We start from the raw sequence: 9,526 nt of genomic DNA, 5'->3' as shown, positions 1-9,526 counted from the left end.
AAACAAAGAGTTGGTTCTTCGAAAGAATTAACAAAATTGACAAACCCCTAGCCAGACTCACCAAGAAAAGAAGAGAGAAAGCGCAAATTAATAAAATCAGGAATGACAGAGGAGAAATCACAACAGATACCAATGAAATACAAGAGATCATAAGAGAATACTATGAAAAACTATATGCCAACAAATTGAACAACTTGGAAGAAATGGACAAATTCCTAGACTCATACAATCTCCCAAAACTGAATCAGGAAGAAATGGAGAATCTGAATAGACCAATCACAAGTAAGGAAATAGAAACGGTAATCAAAAACCTCCCCAAAAACAAGAGTCCAGGACCAGACGGCTTCTCTGGAGAATTCTACCAAACATTCAAAGAAGACTTAATACCTATTCTCCTCAAACTGTTCCAGAAAATTGAGAAAGATGGAGAACTCCCTAACACATTCTATGAAGCCAACATCACTCTGATCCCCAAACCTGACAAGGACAACACAAAGAAGGAGAACTACAGGCCAATATCACTGATGAACATAGATGCAAAAATCCTCAACAAAATTTTGGCAAACCGATTACAGCAATACATCAAAAAGATTATACACCATGATCAAGTGGGATTTATACCAGGGACACAGGGATGGTTCAACATCCGCAAGTCAATCAACGTGATACACTACATCAACAAAATGAAAAACAAAAACCACATGATCATCTCAATAGACGCAGAGAAAGCATTCGACAAGATCCAACACCCATTTATGATAAAAACCCTCAGTAAAATGGGTATAGAAGGAAAGTACCTCAACATAATAAAGGCCATATATGATAGACCCACAGCCAACATCATACTCAATGGACAAAAGCTGAAAGCCATCCCTCTGAGGACAGGAACAAGACAAGGGTGCCCACTTTCACCACTCCTATTCAACATAGTACTGGAGGTGCTGGCCAGAGCAATTCGGCAGGAAAAAAAAATAAAAGGAATCCAAATAGGTAACGAAGAAGTAAAACTCGCGCTGTTTGCAGACGACATGATCTTATACATAGAAAACCCCAAAGAATCCACAGAAAAACTATTAGAAATAATCAACAACTACAGCAAAGTAGCAGGGTATAAAATTAACGTGCATAAATCAGTAGCATTTCTATACACTAACAATAAACTAACAGAAAAAGAACTCAAGAACTCTATCCCATTCACCATCGCAACGAAAAGAATAAAATACCTTGGGATAAACTTAACCAAGGAAGTGAAGGATCTATACAATGAAAACTACAAGACTTTCTTGAAAGAAATTGACGATGACATAAAGAGATGGAAAGACATTCCTTGCACATGGATTGGAAGAATAAACATAGTTAAAATGTCCATACTACCTAAAGCAATATACAGATTCAATGCTATCCCAATCAGAATCCCCAGAACATTCTTCACAGAAATTGAACAAACAATCCTAAAATTCATATGGGGGAACAAAAGACTACGAATTGCTAAAGCAATCTTGAGCAAGAAAAACAAAGCCGGCGGAATCACAATCCCCGATTTCAAAACATACTACAAAGCTACAGTGATCAAAACAGCATGGTACTGGTACAAAAACAGGTCCACAGATCAATGGAACAGAATTGAAAGCCCAGAGATAAAACCACACATCTATGGACAGCTAATCTTCGACAAAGGAGCAGAGGGCCTACAATGGAGAAAAGAAAGTCTCTTCAACAAATGGTGCTGGGAAAACTGGACAGCCACATGCAAAAGATTGAAAATCGACCATTCTTTTTCACCACACACCAAAATAAACTCAAAATGGATCAAAGACCTAAAGATTAGGCCTGAGACAATAAGTCTTTTGGAAGAGAATATAGGCAGTACACTCTTTGACATCAGTTTCAAAAGAATCTTTTCGGACACTGTAACTCCTCAGTTGAGGGAAACAATAGAAAGAATAAACAAATGGGACTTCATCAGACTAAAGAGCTTCTTCAAGGCAAGGGAAAACAGAATTGAAACAAAAAAACAGCTCACTAATTGGGAAAAAATATTTACAAGCCACTTATCCGACAAAGGGTTAATCTCCATAATATACAAAGAACTCACACTGCTTAACAACAAAAAAACAAACAACCCGATCAAAAAATGGGCAGAGGACATGAACAGACATTTCTCAAAAGAAGATATGAATATGGCCAATAGACACATGAAAAGATGTTCATCATCGCTAATCATCAGGGAAATGCAAATCAAAACTACACTAAGATATCACCTTACCCCCGTTAGATTGGCAAAAACATCCAAAACCAAGAACGACAAATGTTGGAGAGGTTGTGGAGAAAGAGGAACCCTCATACACTGTTGGTGGGAATGCAAACTGGTACAGCCACTATGGAAAACAGTATGGAGATTTCTCAAAAAGTTAAAAATAGAAATACCCTATGACCCAGCCATCCCATTACTGGGTATCTATCCTAAGAACCTGATATCAGATATCTCAAGAGTCCGTTGCACCCCTATGTTCATCGCAGCATTATTTACAATAGCCAAGACGTGGAACCAGCCTACATGCCCAGAAACTGATGATTGGATAAAGAAGATGTGGTATATATACACAATGGAATACTACTCAGCCATAAAAAAAGACGAAATTGGCCATTCACAACAATGTGGATGGACCTCGAGGGCATCATGTTAAGCGAAATAAGTCAGTCAGAGAAAGACGAACTCTATATGACTCCACTCATAGGTGGAAATTAGTATATTGAGAAGGAGATCCGATCAGGGGTTACCAGGGAAAAGGGGGGGTGGGGGGAGGGTACGGAGGGGGAAGAGGTGTACCCACAACATGACTAACAAAAATGTACAACTGAAATTTCACAAGCTTGTAATCCATCATAACATTAATAAAAAAAAAAAAAAAAAAAAAACAATCCTTTTTCAGGCTAGAGCGATATGGTAAACATATTTTAGCACTACAGTACCTTTTAAAAAGATTTACTGCATCTGCACAGATTGGCACCACCTGTGAATTCTGGTCCACATGCCACCTCCATTCTGATGTCTAACATACAGAAATATGATCCAACTTACGGGGTACAGCTGTTACATTAAATAATCTGGTTTTGTACAATTTAACTTAGGAAACTGGGTGTTATATATAATTCTTATCTATGTAATGTAAAATGTTTTAGACTCAGAAATCATAATATTTAATATTTAAGCAATCAAACTTAGCCAGATATAGCATTCATTTAATAATACAATAGTATATAAAAAGAATCATCTAGTTGTTAGTTACAAGATGAATAACATTGTACCTTGACTTTGTGTTTTTAAGAAATATAAAATTATTAGAATAAATACTTCAAATTTTCTCAAAATGCAGAGTTTTTAAAAGTTGTATGTAAAAAGCCCTTTACCCCAAATGTCTAAGTCAGCTTTAATTTTTGCCACCAATACAGCAGTAGCAATGACACTTTTAATGAAGTGCATACTAAGACATCCAACGAACAAAGTGAAATGGCTATTATAACTCATTGTAGATGTAAATAAATCAGACACATTTCTGGTAGCACAGAAATGATATGAAACCTTAGAAAGGGGTATTTGCGTGTTCATCAAATGTACTATATCTGCTTATTATTTGAAAATATCAGATTGTTCGAAAAGTAACTATAAGAAAATAAGTTACCTTGAAGAGACATCAAGGAATGTGAGCACAATATCATAAACAGTATTTGGAAAAGTACCCTCTGTGATGGTCCTCTACAGCCCATTGAGTGTGGTTTTTCTCTGCTGTTAAGGGCATTTTTAAAATTTAGTTTCACAATTGATTCACTTAACAGTAAGTGCATTTTAGATTGATAAATTTGTAATAAGTCTAGACAATAAAAATCTACTGCAATTTTTACAAACTCAGTTGTTTTCCAGATGCTTGTATGCTCAGGAATGACATTATGTTTTTAAGACTTCTTTGTAGCATCTAAAGAATGAAACCCATCTCCACAGGGAAGATTAAAATGTGCTCATATTCACTGCGTTCCAGGTGTACACTTTAGAGGAATATACTAAAATGACTAACACTGAGACCTCCAGATGAAAAATGATAAAAACTAAAAGTTTATTACAGATTGTAGAATATTCATAAACTAAGCATGCATCATTTTAAATGTTTCAATCACTATAAATATGTTACAGGCACTTCTACATTTATGGAGAAGAATTCAATTACTGAGTCTAAACACCAAGTTGGGTAAATTAGTAATAGCAATATGTTCTCTATTTAGCTAATGTGATGAAAAAATAGAGCTATGGTTTGGAATACTAAATTTTGCATTTTGAAAATTCAAAATGCTAGTGAACCTGTAAAAGTTTTTCTGAATATAGTAAAAGTCTTTTTTTTTTGTGGTATCAGATTGAATTTAAATACATATCACAAATATATATGATATTTGGCCAATTTAAGATTTAAATGTCCAACCCTTTCCTTACTACCAAAAATTATATATTATTTTATAGATCTCACATCTTATTTTTGTAAACTTATTCTGAAATAACTTAGTGGAAAATTAGCTAAACTTAGTGTGGTGTATATGCCAGGCAATAAATGTTAGATTGCTATTTTAAGTACCTCATATCCTAAATCTCTTAATATTAATGCATTAGACCAGGGAAGTAAAACAAATTCCTTCACATTAGTATTCAAGCTGAGCAAAATGACAAAATGTAAACAGCAAGGACAATGAATGACAAGATGCAACATTACTTTATAATGCCTTTTTTATAATAGTGTATGTAAGAAAGTCATTAAGTTAAAATAAAATGTATTCTGTAATTGTCTCCATTGAACAGACAATTGAAAACAGAATTATAGAATGCATATTCATTTAACATCACATTAATTTCCTATTTTTAGGAAACCGACAATGCTTCAAAATTGCTCATTACATTTCACACTCACTTAAATGGATATCTATATAAATAATACTGTATATAATATGATAACATGACATATGGTTTCAAATGATGTGTTTGGAGCATGTTAGACTCAATCCTACTTCTAGGCTTTTCCTCTCTTTTTGACTATCCCCAAAAGTCTTCTACCACACTACTATAAAACCTGAAATTCCTTCCCCTCTCTTTGATTAAAAGTAAAAGTAGGGGCCAGCCCCGTGGCCGAGTGGTTAAATTCGTGCGCTCTGCTTTGGCTGCCCAGGGTTTTGCTGGTTCGGATCCTGGGCCCGGACCTAGCACCGCTCACCAGGCCATGCTGAGGCGGCGTCCCACATAGCAGAGCTAGAAGGACCTACAACGAGAAAAAACAACTATGTACTGGGGGAGCTTTGGGGAGAAGAAGAAGGAGAAGGAAACAGAAAATAACAATAACAATTGTATGTATGCTTATACGCACATAGATAAAAATAGAAACAAATATAAGATATAGAGAGCTGTGGCCATACATATAGATATATCCCTCACCATAGAAATCAGAAGTCAGCATAATTATTAGTGTATCTATTATCCTCATTCCCTCTTCCCCTCCTCATCAGTACCAGCCAGGCAGTCAGTCAGTGCACACTTAGAAAAAGAACATGTAAATAATTTCACAAAATAACGCAACTTGGAACTTTTGGACTGAATTGATTGGCCAATTAAAAAATTGGCAAAAGAACAAAAAAGGATAAAACTGTCCCATTCACAACAACACGGATGGACCTTGAGGGTATTATGTTAAGTGAAATAAGCCAGACGGAGAAAGACAATCTCTGTATGACTCCACTCACATGTGGAAATTAAACATGTAGACAAAGAGAACAGATTAGTGGTTACCAGGGGAAAGGGGGGGTGGGGGGTGGGCACAAAGGGTGAAGCGGTGCACCTACAGCATGACTGACAATACTGTACAACTGAAACTTCACAAGCTTGTAAACTGTCATAATCTCAATAAAAACTTTTTAAAAAATTGGCAAAAGACAAGAATAAGCATATCACAGAAGAGAAAGTGTGAATGGCTAATAAATATGTGAAAAGATGCTCAAACTCATGCGTTGTCTCACCTAATACTCAAATCCACGGCATAAGTGCTGTTATTATACCGTTTAATGGATGGGAAAGCCAAGGCTCCAAGAGGATAAGTATATTAATTATCAAGGACACTCAGGTAGTAAGTTACAGAGGAGAGATTGAAATGCGGGTGCTACACCGGGGGAAGACTGATTCGCTTAAGACAATGAAGTAAAAAAGTGAAATTTGGGGCACATAGAAATTTCTTTTTATTGAACAAATACAGAAGGCTGGGGACATATGCAAAGTGAATAAGTAGGATCCAAAGAAAGGCAAGGAGTATCCCAGGGTGACTGACATCTTGGGCCTGGGTAAGACAGATCTGTACATTTCATAGGATACTGTTTCTTGGTTCCACAGTGGGATTTTTTTCATAGGAATGGTAACCCTCACACAAGTACTAGGTTCTGAACTCTAAGATCGCGAGAAAAGTTATAGTCTCATTCACAAACAGATTCCCACTACAGAGCAGAGTTCCTGGCCCATGTGAGAGCACCCATAGACTTGTTGAATGAGCCAATGCATGCAGGCATTCAGGAAGAGCATAGCAAATAATATTCCATGTAATTAATTTGCCGGTAACATTCGAACTGCAAGGCTATTTGTCGTTGTGATGCTAGCACATACATTCCAGGGTATTCTTTCTTTGTATAATTTTGAAGGGAACCTACCCCATCTTCTCTCCCTTCATCAATTACAAAAGGAATTCTCTTGCCAACTATGACAGCTATGCCGCATTTTGCCTCCCAAGCCAGTCATGCCGAGTTTTTATTTTCCTCCAGGAGTCAATAGTTCTCACTAGAAGGACAGGAGGTTTTCTTCCCTTTGCCTTATCGCCTTTATCTCTTTCTGTATATTGTCTGTGGTTTCAACTTTAACTGAGACACCAAGATCTCCAAGTGACCGGGATTAAGGAAAATAATACCAGCGAGGATGAAGACAGACGATCTAACACCAAGACCTGCCCCCAGAGAGATGGATTTTGCTTCTAAAGAGGCTTCTGTTTTCTCCTAGTTTCTACCTCAAAACAGCTAGAAATTTGGGGCTCTGCTTTATTCTCAAGGTTCAGTGTCTAAGCTGTTCTAAATTTTATAATGGGGTGCAAATACAGGATTTTAGGTAGAAATACGTCTTTAATAATCATATCAAGATGGAAGCCTCAAGAAATAATAGCTGGACAGAGGAGACACAACTGTTACCCATGCAATATCCCAGGTAACTCATCATGGGGGTAAATCTCTCGACGTGCAAGTCACATGGAGAATGCCAAAGACAACATCCCGTTAGTCCCCTTAATTCTAAGAACTTTGTGTTATTGCCATGAAGTACATTCAGTACATTTTTTTGATGCCAGAAACTGGAGTCATTTGTCCATTCACTGGGGTTCACCTAGTGCCTAGCGAGGGTCTCCTGTGGGCTGGGCATGGAGCCCGCCCTGGTACCTACCCTCCAAGGAAAGTGATTTTCACAGGCAATTAATAAACACCAGACAAAATGATTCCTGTCCTGTTTCTTGGTGTTCTTTCCAAACTGTCACTTATTTTTGCGCGCAGAATATTTCTTTGGATGTTACTATCAAGCTTTGCTATTTCTTTCATCTTCATGTCTTTCCTATCTCAGAATGAAGGAGATCTAAGATCCATGAGGATAAGAGGGACGGAAAGGGTAGAGGCATGCGGAGATGCACAAACCTCAAGGTAGCAGTAATCTAACTTACCTGGAAGTGGCTTGTGAAATCATGGATGCATATGCAGAAAACAGCCAACTAACAGGCAGAAAATTAAACAAACACGTTTATGTTACCAATAAAATTGTTTATGAACTTGGTGTGATCCAGGGAAAAGACTAGTTAGGAAAAATTACCTTTCTAGAATGCATTTTGTCTGATAAATATCATTGTTGTATCATACTTGCCTTGTTCAAAATAATCTTACGTTTGGGGACCAAACTCTCAACTGAAATCCAGTCCACGTTTGCACTTGGTTCAGACTTGCATTCCTGCTCCCTGCCCTGGCAAGTGTTCTGAGTTATGCAGGATTCCCTTTATCCACACCCCGGCCACTGTTATGTACCTCTGGCCTGCTGCTCTGTCATTTTTCTTGGAGAAATAGCTTTCCAGTTTATCTTAGAAAATACATTACCAACACTGTGTTAAGCTAAACAACTTACTGTGACAGGCAGCAAATCCCTTTCCTTGTTTCTTAGTCTTGCATGGTATCAGCTATTTTACAATTTCAGCTTGAAATAGGTAAAGTGGCCATTCAGTTAGTTAGAATGTTTCACAGATCCAAAAACTTTGCCATTTCCTACCTATCTTCATGAACTAACCAATTTGGTTAGGAAACCCTTAGCCCACTTGGGTGTTCGAGATGGACACTGTGCCATGCACCCAGATCCCCTTTCAGTGAAGGACTTACTGCCTCAGCTGCTTTGACCGCATCAGCTGTCAGACCCCCAGGGATAGTCTCGGCTGCAGAGCATCACCTCACTCAAGGTCAGGCCTCTTTCTTTCATGGCTCCCAATCGGTGACTGATTGATGTGAGAGTATGAGGGCATGGCCTTCTCAGCTCAACCTGGAATAACGCTGAGGAGCCAGCCCAGCCCCAGGTTCCTTGGGTGATGGGCCCAGCCTGCCCTTGGGCTGAGTCACAGCTTGACTTCTCTCCCTGCCCACTCCCACTTCAGCCTCTCCCTCCCACAGGTGTTGATCTTAGCAGCACTAATAAGCATTTTGCACACCAAATTCCACCTCAGAATCCTTTTTGAGGAACCCAAGGACACCTTCATCCTGGAAACTTTTCTTGTTTATTCACAGGTGTTGCAGTTCAATGGAAGAAGTGTTGTCCCAGAGTCAGATGATATCTGTATCCCACTCACATGATACTACCTACCAAAGCTCCTGAAACACTCTGATCCTCAGTTTGTTCATCGGTAAAATTGGAATAAAGGTGTCAACTCACAGATTTTTCTGTGAGGGCTGAATAAGGTATCTCACATGAAAGGTACAGGACATGCCAATAAAAAGTGAGCACTCCATGAATATTAACTCTCTGACGCACCCTTGTCCTCCAGTACTCATTGCTTGATTTATATTCTGTGGGTATGCAAATAATGATGCCATTTGATTTTTTTTCTTCCTGCAAAGCTTTGCATTTGGTCCTGTGAAAAATGGGTTAGGCAAAAAAACCCAGTCTAGTTATAGTTCCAGGCCATTCGTTAATTGCAGCACCACTCAGCTTTTTCAGATAAAACGTTGTGTGGCTGTGACCCAGTTTACAATAATGCTTAGTAGCATTACTTCCTTGGTTCTATGTTAGAAAGCAGATGCCATGTTTTATTAGTCACACAGCTGTTAAGTTCCAGCTGCCTGTGGAAAAATAGAGAAACTAAGTAATGCTGCTCTTCATTAAATTTTAGGGGAAATATTACAATGTCTTCTAAGTGTCAGATATTAGAGCCTTATACTTAAG

Source organism: Equus quagga, chromosome 3 (assembly GCF_021613505.1).
Source record: "Equus quagga isolate Etosha38 chromosome 3, UCLA_HA_Equagga_1.0, whole genome shotgun sequence".
In the NCBI taxonomy this organism is placed as follows: Eukaryota; Metazoa; Chordata; class Mammalia; order Perissodactyla; family Equidae; genus Equus; species Equus quagga.
Note: the sequence above shows the minus strand (reverse complement) of the source record.